Below are 12,183 nucleotides of genomic sequence, written 5' to 3'. Positions count from 1 at the left end.
AATGGGTGTCAGACCTTCAAGGTAAACAAGGATTGAATACCAAAGAACCGTAGAAATTTGCACTCTGCGGGGATCCAAGAAAGGAAAATTCACCAACGGAAGCTTCCACTGGGATCTGATATTTGTCACTGAACCAGTCAAGATGTTTACCAATGACTCCTAGGGATTTTGATTTTTATCAAAAGAAAGGTACAACCAATCGTCAACGGACGAATGGGAAAAACTCATCGTTTATTGACACCAACGGAGAGGCGACCAGACATCAACTGATGAATGGAAAGAAAGGGATACAACCAGACGTCAACGGACGAATGGGAAAAACTCGACGTTTATCGACACCAACGGAGAAAGGTGACCAGACATTAATGAATGACTGGGAAGACATAGATACAACCATACGTCAACGGACGAATGGGAAAAACTCAACATTTATCGAAACCAATGGAGAGGTAACCAGACATCAACGGATGAATGGGAAGAAAGGGATACAACCAGACGTCAACGGACGAATGGGAAAAACTCAACGTTTATCGAAACCAACGGAGAGAGGTGACCAGACATTAATGAATGACTAGGAAGACAGAGATACAACCATACGTCAACGGACGAATGGGAAAAACTCAACGTTTATCGAAACCAACGGAGAGGTGACCAGACATCAACGGATGACCTGGGAGGACTCGACCAGACGTCAACGGACGAACGGGAGAAGCTCGACGTTTATCGACACCAACGGAGAGAGGTGACCAGACATTAATGAATGACTGGGAAGACAGAGATACAACCATACGTCAACGGACGAATGGGAAAAACTCAACGTTTATCGAAACCAACGGAGAGGTGACCAGACATCAACGGATGACCTGGGAAGACTCGACCAGACGTCAACGGACGAACGGGAGAAGCTCGACGTTTATCGACACCAACGGAGATGGTGACCCTACTGGGGAAAAGCTAATCACAACCAAACGTCAACGGACGATTGAGAAAAACTCAACGTTTATCGAAACCAACGGAGAGGTGACACAGACATCAACGGATCACCTGTGGGGAAAGAGATACAACCATACGTCAACGGACGAATAGGAAAAACTCAATGTTTATCGAAACCAACGGAGAGGTGACCAGACATCAACGGATGACCTGGGAAGACTCGACCAGACGTCAACGGACGAATGGGAGAAGCTCGACGTTTATCGACACCAACGGAGAGAGGTGACACGGACATCAACGGATGACCTGTGGAGAGGATACCATTATACGTCAACGGACGAATAGGAAAACTCAACGTTTACCGACACCAACGGAGAGGTGGCTCACTGGGGATCAAGGTCACGACAGGGAGCAGAAAGGAAGGAACACTAAGGATACCGGGTTGTAGGCATAAAACAGGTGACCGACCCAAGCGTGAATTGGTTTATGTTCCAAAACACTCATCATCCTGAAGAGGGCTAGAAAAGCAATCTTGTTAAAGGATGGACATTCGATTCTACAAGGAATACGAATCTTACTCAGTTGGGGAAACAAACAAAGGGTTCAGCCAAAGAGTGCATGAGATATATCATCTATAGCCGTCAAAACGTAGATAATACACTCGCATGGAAGATTATCCATAACCGGGTTGTAGGTTGTTAAAGGATAAATCGACCGAAAAGAAAGGCATCGGGATACCAGGACTAGGTATGTAAAGGACAACCAATCAAAAGGGGAAACAACAAACATCACCGGCAAACGATGAATGAAAGAGAAACCACTGAGGATAAAATTGCTTACTCGGAGCAAATATCCAAAAGGAAGGGGACAACCTGCTGGGGATAAGATTGCTTAATCAAAGCAATTATCCAAAAAGGAACAGGACTATCAATACCGAAAACTGGATAATGATAACCACAAAGAGGGGATTACATCTACCGGTTAGTAGGTAGAAAACCACAGAAAAGTAACCATCATCAACTAGGATGAGCACAACGGGTTAACTCCACAAAGGGGAGAAAAGAGGGTTCACATCTACCGGTTTGTAGGTAGAAGACCACAAAGATAGGACTTACAACTACCGGTTAATAGGTAGCAGCCAACATCCACTGAGGATAAGATGAATGAGTGCCGATTAGTGAGCAACTATTCATTTATACGACAGGGAAGCACAAGAGACAGCCACAAGGAAGCCTATTTAGGATCGATCCAAAAAGGCAGACTGAATCAAGACTCATCCTAATGAGGAAAGAACTCAATAGGGAAAACCCATCCCATTATGTGTGTAGGGAGGGAACGGAAACAACCGTCATCCACGAGGATATAACTCAGTGGGGAGTGCAGAAGGAAATGACAGACACTTTCTGCCTTAGGGGTCGACTCTATATGGAGAGATCAAACACACCCATATCTGCTTGTGGAATCGATCCAAGCTTGCAAAATGCTACCAATTTTGGGGAGTAACACTGCTGGGGATACCCGCTTAACTAAGAAGTCACTTGTTGGGAAAACACCAACCTCTCAACCATGCTGGGGAACTCAATTCTGAAATCAATCCAATGGCGCGATGCTAAACTCTTTCCGACAACCCAATCTCGGATGGTCACCACGGCCTAGGGCTAATGGATATGTTTGCAATGCTGATGCATGAGTTTTTTTTAGCGCAATGCTCCATGATCATGGAAATGCTACGCACTAATGATGCAATATGCTATGCTTATCTAAATGATGAATGCATAAAAACACATCTCCTCCAGAGACAACACCGGGGAGCTCCAGGAACTATGCTGAGGATTTCAATACCACGTCAATTTCCACCCTGCTGGGGAAAGATAACACTTGCTGGGGATGACCTCCCTCGAACCCGAACTGCTTGGGGATTACCCTACTAGGGGAAAACACCAATGCTTATCTCTAATGGGGATAATTTCACCGGGCCCGATCCGCTTGGGGACCTTGATGGGGGAAAACCATCAACACAACCTCTGCTGGGAAGACAGTAACCTTCAGACTTGCTGAGGAGACACTGATCTCGAATCTGCTAGGGAGATGACACTCTCACACCCACTGGGGAGATACGGCTTATTTGACACGGAACACCTGTCGATTCGTCGAACACTGGCACTCACCATCCCACCATAATGTTGACTTTCCACTTTTGAGAACTCCCAGACTCGTCTGGACTTTTCTGATTCACCACCTTGCATTCACGACTCCTCCGTACTCCACGGAGATCGAACTCCTGGGATTCATACAGACTTTCCAGTCTTCAGACTTTGAAGAGTCTTCTTGATTAATATTCAGGATCGTCGTCATCCCTCGCCGTCTTTTCACCATTCCTCCATTCATTCGTCCCTGATTGGACTCCACGGGGATCTTTTGTCAAAAGGCTTCACATCACAACCTGCAAGTGAGTGAAAACAAACCCACAGCACCTGCAAAGAGATCGTTAGATAACAGCGTGCCCCAGGCGTGCCAACATTTCAACACCTAGGTCACTCAAACTTCCGAATAAGATTTCCAGATTTCAATCTTATAAGCATGCATCGGAAGGGACCTCTATGTTTCAAAATGCAAATATTCTTATAAAAAATAAACGGATGTTTTCGCAATTGAAGCGGTAATGAAAACAAAAACATAATTATTTGACTGAACACGCATTTATTGACTGAAAAAAAAACGGTGACTCAGAACCGAGCTACACACAGGAAGCAAACCCTGAAAAGAGGTGATTGCGCATAAAAGGAAAAACCTATCCTAATGGCAATGTGAAACCGTGATCTCATCGGGTTCCAACTTGGTTACACCCCATATGTCCTCAAGACTTTCCCCACTTTCTGTCTTCTGAACAAGACGCTTCCGATCGATCTCTGTCGGAGATTATCCATGATGTGTTAACCAAAATATCAACGATTATGCTGGACGCAGTTGTTCGTTTCAATCCCTTTTTTGCCTAGGCCGCCCTTTCGGGTTTTCGGTCCACCGGGATACCCTTTTTTGCCCAAGCCGTCCTTGTGGAGTTTTCGACTTGCCGGGTGTACAGTTTTTCTTTTATCCCTAATTTTTTTGCCCGAACCTTTTCTCTTTTTTCTTTTGGTTCGCCGGGATGCCCATTTTTGCCTGGACTCTTTTATTCTTTTCGTCCAGCGGGTCTCTTTTACGAAGTATCTTTTAACTGCGTCCGCATTCACAAGGGATGGAAAATCTTCGTCATCCGTGGTCGTCGACAACAAAGCTTTGTCAGAGAAAACCTTTTTTGACCACGAATGGGATCCATAACTGTATATCCACTTGCCCCACGATCATCTTGAGGAGGAAGGATCCTTTTCAATACCAGCTCTCCCACGTGGTACGCACGAGGTCGCACTTTTCGGTCAACAACACGCTTCATTCACTGGGTACAACTGCCCCCATGACAAGTAACTGCCAGCCTCTTTTCCTCAGTCAGGCTCAACGCGTCATACCGAGTCCTTATCCACTCAGCCTTCTCTAATTTCTCATCCATCAGGACTTTCCACAATGGGATCTAGACTTCAGTAGGTAATACTACTTCTATCCCATACACGAACGAGCGCGGCGTTGCCCCAGTAGACGTACGCACCGCAGATCGATACCCAGGATACCAGCTTCGTACTCAGCCACCATTGTTGGTGCATTCAAATGTTATCCGGGCAACAAAAGGAATGTGGGATCTTTTTGGCGTAACCAACACGACACTAACTCATCCATATTAACCTCCCCCCATCAGACATCAGAATCCGTTCGGATTCAGGGTCAAGCCCCTCCTCCGGGATCGGTTCCTCACAATCTTTCGGTTTAAGAACCTCGAGATGCCTTCATCAGGGAACTCAAACTTCCTTGGTTGATAATCCTTAATGGGTTGCGGGGCGATGTAATCGGACAATACACTCCCCTCGATTGCTTTCTGAGAGGTGTACTGAATATTGTATTCAGTCAACATCATTTGCCCTCTCGCCACCCGTCCGGTCGATGCTGACTTCTCAAACGCATACTTGATCGGATCCACCTTGGACATCCACAAAATGGTATGAACCAGCATATACTGTCTCAGTCGGCGAGCAGCCTATGCCAATGTACAACAAGCTTTCTCGAGTAGTGAATGTATTGTTTCACAGTCGATAAAATTTTTGCTAAGGTAAATTGCATGCTCTTTTCGACCAGACTCGTCATGCTGACATAATACGCACCTCATAGACCCCTCGAGGGTTGTCAAGTACCAGATTAACAGTTGTTCCTTCCACAGGAGGCATCAGAATCAGAGATTCCTGCAACTTATTCTTTTATCTTTCAATGCCCCTTGGCAATCATTATTCTACCTGACAATTTGCTTTTTTTTTTTTTTAGCAGGATCAACCTCGATTCCTCTTATCCGCTCACAATAAACCTCAACATTTTACCGGACAGCACTCCACAAGTGCACTGATTCAGACTCAACCTCAGTCTGAGTTGTCTCAACCGGTCAAACAACTTGACTAGATCCACCAGATGCCCCTCTTCTGCTTGAGACTTTGCTATCATGTCATCAACATAGCATTCGATTTCATGATGAATCATATCATGAAACAAAGTCACTCTGATATGTGGCACTGGCGTTCTGCTTCACTAGAGGACAGTCTTCTCTCAATGGTAGCTTGCGTATAACGACATCGGTATCCGGCCCTGGCATACTCTGATATGACCAGGCGAAGGTATCCATATGCTCCTTTAATAGTGCTACCATTCTACTTTCGACTCGCCATTGAAGCGGCCCTAACTTTCACTTCCTGACCTCGGCGGTGCCTGGAATATCAATCTTGAATCGCTCCTCGTGCAGTTGAATCACCCTCTCCTCTTGTCTTAACAACTTGGCTAATTCCAGCAGATCACAATCTTCTTCGCCTTATTCTTCGGCATGATAGATCGGATTGTCGAAGTCATACAAAGGTGTAACCGAATTGTTATCAATGAGATCAGGAGGATAGTCTCTTTTGAGGTCGGAACAAGACGAATCAAAAGGAAAGAAAAATGAACATAAACATTGCCATTTTTATTTTTTAAACTGCAAAAATAAATGAAAGACAGGGAACACCGCTTTTAATCACAAAAATATCCATTTATTACTGATGCAAAATGTTGCAAAATGAAACACATGAGATGACCCTTACAATGGACCATTACGTTTCGGGAAAAACGTATGGCTTTCATGCAAAAAGAATTGAAGAACAGAAATACTACACTTCAGGATGAGTGACAGTGGCGATCTTTGAGGCCTTCCAGTTCCCTGGTACGCACGATTTTATCCATGACTCAAGCTCGCGGTCACTGTCAATCTCTTCACCCACTGTACAGGCATGACCAGAATCCAGCATTCCTGCACTGACGAATGTGAACGGTTGACGACGTCCTCTGTTTTGTCTAGACGACTCTTGACCTGGCTGATAGCCAACCCCGAACATGTCCGCTTTCACCACAATGTCTATGATCTTCCCCCAGCCTAGGGCTTCTCCGTTCTTCACCATTTCCATGGCCTGTTTGTAAGAAGAAATGGACAACTTCTTCTCTTTCTCAGCAAGAATGGCATCCTCTACCTTAACGGTTTCAACAGCCTGACTTGGTTTTTCTACTTCCATCAGCCCCTGGACCGTTTCCCCCATCACTACATACCCCTTTGTGGCGACGGCCGCACAACAGTTATCAATACTAGGGAAAGCTCCACCCTTCATCAGATGTTTCGGGACCACAGACACGGGAGTTTTTAACTGATCCCCCTCAGTCACCTCTATTCTCTTCTTGTCCTTTGACATCACTTTCACCTCCACGGGACCTGGCACGGGATTAGCGTTAACATTCAATGTTGGCGCCAAACTGATGGCCTTAGAATCCACCATGTCTTGGACGACGTGCTTGAAAGCTCTACAACCCTCAATGTTATGTCCTGGTGCCCCTGAATGGAACTCGCACCTGGCATTCTCATCGTAGTTTGGAGGCCTCTGACGCTATTCTACAGGAATCAATATCCTTGGCCGAACTAACCCCAGATCCCTCAACCTCTTGAACAGAAGAGCATAAGTCACGGGTGGCTTATCAAACTGACGGTCTGTCCCCTTCTTCACTTGGCTCTTAGCTTTCTGCGCCTTCTGTTGAGGTAGTGGTTGTTGCTGTGGTACCGATGGAATACCAACAGGAGTGGTTGCAATGGCAGCATAAGGGTGGTAACGATCCTTACCGTGCTCTTTCTTGGCTTGCACACCACCTGATTCGACCTCCTTCTTGGATTGACCACTGCCAGAGGACTTCTTTACTACGGATGACGGAGCCTTTCCCTGAACTTTCTCTTTTATCATCCAGCTTTCGAACCTCTCCAACCTCTCAGCAATTGCCTTCTGCCCCGAGGCGAGCCCCTGCACGACTTTGAACAACTCTCTCATCATCTCTTTCAGTTCGAGAATGTCGGCGTTGGGTGGATCCATCAGCTCGGGTTTATTGAGTCTGGCCAAATATCTGAACGGAAGAGCTATGTACACCAGTTAGACACCTACAAAACAACAAATAGGTTAGTATGACTCACACATGCAATGTCTATCCGTATGAGGAATGTCCTTTGATTCTAGCTTCATTGAGACGGATAATATTTCAACAACAACATTCTGACATCCGGATGTCTCTCGACCAGAATCTCAATCAAAAATGGACCCTGAGTACGGATAGACATGGGTTAAATGCAGATGAATGCAAAATGGGCATGATGCAAATGCATGCAGGCAGGTCGCTGTGCCATCTTCCAAGTCATCTGAAGCCCCATCAAGTCTCTGGACCAGTCACAATCATCTGAGGGCCCGTGTAACCATAAATCCAACTTGGGGAGTTCCGAAATAAACGGAACAGAGAATATATCAGCATCATCACAAGAGATCCACTTAATGGATGACAACCAGATCCTCTGAACAAGTATCCTCAAATTCAACCCGGGGATCCGAAATAAACGGAACCCGCTGATAAGTGCCGCGGACAGAATTCCGGCGTCTCAGAGGTAAGTACCCATAAGTTCATCTGAACCATAGTCACCATTAGTACCTGCAAATGATTCAACCCCTCCCCACTCACGGGTGTCATCTAGGCCAGGGTAAGGTCAAGAGAAACGCAGGATAAACAACCCTTTCATAGAATATCATCATGTACACACCCGAAGTATGTAACGATAATACCCCATCAGAGTCTGAACTGCTCGTGATATCATGTTCCGCTAAGTGGTGCCATACCACCCGCTTCCTATGAATCACTCTATTCCTAGGTGTCTTAGAGTTCACTCATAGCCTGGGTATTAGGCCTTTTACCTCATGTAACTCCCACCCCAACAGAGAGACAACACAGCACAGCCAGATGAATAGATGAGGAATGCAAACATAAATGCAAACAATAAATAAATGAATGCAATAAATGAAACAGCAAAAGCAACCAAACCCTATCCTAGAGAGCGCTAGGAGAGACTCGCTTAGGGAAGATGGACCAGCAAGAGGTCAACTTCTCTATTGTCCCCAGCAGAGTCGCCAACTGTCGCATTACGCGAAAAACCGGCGGGAAAACGAAACAACAGAGCCGCCACCGTGCGTTATTTATCCCAAAGGAGGGAAAGGAAACGCTCGAAGTAAACTTGGAAAAGACATGGTCTCGCGACCAGAGAGAGATGGGATCGGGAGTCGGTTATGCGAAGGGAAGGTATTAGCACCCCTACGCATCCGTCGTACTCGACGGGATCCATGCTCAGAAAGAATAGAAGAAAGGTTGCTAAAAACTGCTCAGACACAAACTGCACATACAGGCTGGAAAGAGACACAGAAAGACAAAAGAAACTAACTCGGCAGGATATCGCATCATGGGCCTACGTAGTCTGTCAGGCACAGACATCAGAGTCGACGTAGTTCAGGACAGGGGAAAACATGCTCGCTAGGATGTTGCATCCTATGCATATGTATCTTCTCTAACCAGAGAAGAATCAGAGCACTCGTAGCTCGGCTAACGCACGCCAAACAAAACCACACGGGAAACCGACTGCCAATCGCTGGACTTACGTCAAACTCCACACAAACAAGCAAATATGGAAACCGAATGCCAATCGCTGGACTTACATCAGACTCCAACAAGCAAACAAGACACAGGAAACCAACTGCCAATCGCTGGACTTACGTCAGACTCCAAACACACACAAAGGGTTGAAAAAGACAAAGGGCGCCCGAAGAGATTAGCTCATCTCCTGCCTACGTACCTCATCTGGTATGAGGATCAGGGCGACGTAGTTCCCCTACACAGGGAAAAAGGACTAGCCTAACCAGATACAAAGGGAGACACAAACTACTAGGGAGACTACGACTCGAGCCTAGAAGTTGTCATGCATACGATCCCTAAGTTAAGGTTTCTATCTAACTTGCACAGGGAGCAAGCTATCTTAAACAGCACAGGCAAAGCAGACATACACACAATTAGCACACACTATATACAAACAAAGTGGGCTCACACAAGGCTAGGCTGTGAAGCACAAGCCAACTGGAATCGGGTGTAGTTAGCTCTTAACCCTAACATTGAGAGTTAGGGTGAAGCAGATGAAATGGGAAGTGAGGGTAAGACCTCACAACTCTTATCCCTGGCCTGGGAGAGCTTCAGACAAATGAAAGTGTGGGAGTTCAGAAAGTAGGAACTCTTCTCCACATGACTGACACAACAAGGATCTTGGGTTAATATCCACAATGCATCAACACAAGGTGTGTGAGCAGAGTGAATGACACACTGAATAGCAGGAGATGGATTGCACATCTCTTTTATCTGCCAATTGCCTCATAAGAGGACTTTTCCTGCTTGGCACAAAAGTAAACAAACACAAGCATTACCTCTTAGGGAGGGCTTCAGACAGGTGCCTGCCCAAGTAACAGGACAGGTCTTCCAGACTACATGAAGTCAGAGAGTTATACCTCAAATGGTTAAGAAACCAAGCAAAGCAAAAGCAAGTTCAAAAGAACTTAAGCAACTTATGTACTTGAAAAAATTCTAACCCAATCAGTATACAAGTCAAACAATCAATCAGACAGTCAATATCAACAGTCAAACCCAATAAGCAAAGGCATAAGCCACAAATCAAGCTCAAATGAGTTAACAACCCTACAAAATACACAATGTTAGTAGTCAAAGGCAACCATCAAATGCTCAAATGATGGAGCATCATGAACCATATAACTTGGATGTCCAACCTGAAATCAAAGCTCAAACATGAGAGGCAAACCACTAGGTCAAGGCCTAGGGTCAAAGATGGAGCAAAAATTCAAAACAGAACATGAAATTCAACATGAATCAACCTCAATCAATTAAGAACACAATCCAAAATGTCTCATGTCAATATCATTCACCAAATTCATTTCATGAACCAAATATGGCAAGGTATGCAAATTGTGATCACATTGTGACATCAGAATGAACAAATGCACATTAATTCAAAAATGATTCAATTAATCTTGGAAAAAATCATGGGTAAACAGAACATACAACATGATCATCACACAAAAAATCAAGGTAATTGGGCAACATTAGGCATGGTAATCAAATTGCATAAATCAAGGTAAGCACAATCAAGCACATGTGTGACACCAAATGTCACACCAACTTAACACAAGCCTAAAACAGAAATGGTAATTGGTAAAAACCTCAAACCAAAGCCAAAACAACATTCAACATGTCTAGAAATAATGTGCAAAATTTCACATTCATTGGATAAAGGACAAACATTTCACAATCAAATGAAATTCAAGACAATTCAAAAGCTCATATATGACCATCCAGAATGAAAAATCTCAATCAAATCATAAATCAATCCAAAAATTCCAACAAAAATCACGATCAATCACAGCATCCATATCAAGCATCATACAAAAAATCAGGACAATTGGAATTCATTTGGTAAAGCAAATGCACCAATCAAGTTGAACATCACAAGGTGTGACACAAATTGTCACACCTACCTTAACATGATCATAAATCAGAAACCACAAATGGTAAAAACACCAAATCAACACCAAAATGTCAAGCAAGGAGTCTAGCTTCAACATGTAAAATTTCAGATCCATTGGATAAACAACCAGCATTTCACAAATGACGAAGCAAGGCAAGGTACAAAATGGACATGTATACACAAACCCTAGCACAAATTATTTTCCAGCCAAGCACAATTTATGAAAAAGTAATCATAAAATTCTAGACAGAAAATGGGATGCAATGCAAAAATCCTCATATTTTTTGGAGCATTATTTAATTAGATATGAATTTTGGAATTTAAAGAGAAAATAAAAAAATGCATGAGAAGCATAGTATGAATGATGGAGGGAAAAGAAATAATATGGAGCATTTTTGAATAATTGGCACGGCCAGGAATCGAATTGAGGAACTATTTGAATGAGGGCGCGCTACACATGAAACTCTGCGTTTCATTAAACGCATGTGGCACGCCCAAGCAATTCTGGCCAATCATTTTGCCATGCAGATGCTGAGGTGGACCAATACATGTTAATATACGTACAAACACATGCAATGCACGGAAAACACATTCTGAAAGATCAAACATGACCTGGAGATTGTTCTTCATCATTTTCAAACGAATTCATCATGAACAGTACACATGCTCAAGAACAATTTTACCAGAAATGGAAATTAAACATATGAACGTGTAGATCTTCCAACATAGAACACGAATCCATGCATGATTTAGGCTAATTCAACACACATCAAGAGAATCGAAGCCATGAACATTTACACATCAAACTTTAAACAACCCTAACTAACTCAATTCTGCATGGAATCTTGTGGTTCAAAGCTCAAATTAACCAGCATTGCAAGATCTATAATAACATCATAATAATCGTGAGAAAAGAGAGAATCAATTCCTGACCTCTTGGAGAAAACAGAACTGGAATTGGTGTTATCAAGGCCTTGCAATGCTCCAGACCTCCTATAGAATGCTTGTATGATTGATTGGAAGAAGATTTGAGACTTAATTATACACGATTTCACCACAATATGAATTCACCATTGTTGCATCAAAGCTCCAAGCATGAACAAACAGGCACTGTTTTCTTCGATTCTACCTGCAAACCTACTCAAGAACTCTTCCAGATGATGAAATGATCAAGAGAAATGGATCTTGTTTGGAAAAAATTGAAGAAAAATTTGAGA

Source organism: Lathyrus oleraceus, chromosome 4 (assembly GCF_024323335.1).
Source record: "Lathyrus oleraceus cultivar Zhongwan6 chromosome 4, CAAS_Psat_ZW6_1.0, whole genome shotgun sequence".
Classification (NCBI taxonomy): Eukaryota; Viridiplantae; Streptophyta; class Magnoliopsida; order Fabales; family Fabaceae; genus Lathyrus; species Lathyrus oleraceus.
The sequence above is the reverse complement of the archived record's forward strand: the minus strand, read 5'-3'. Positions refer to the sequence as shown.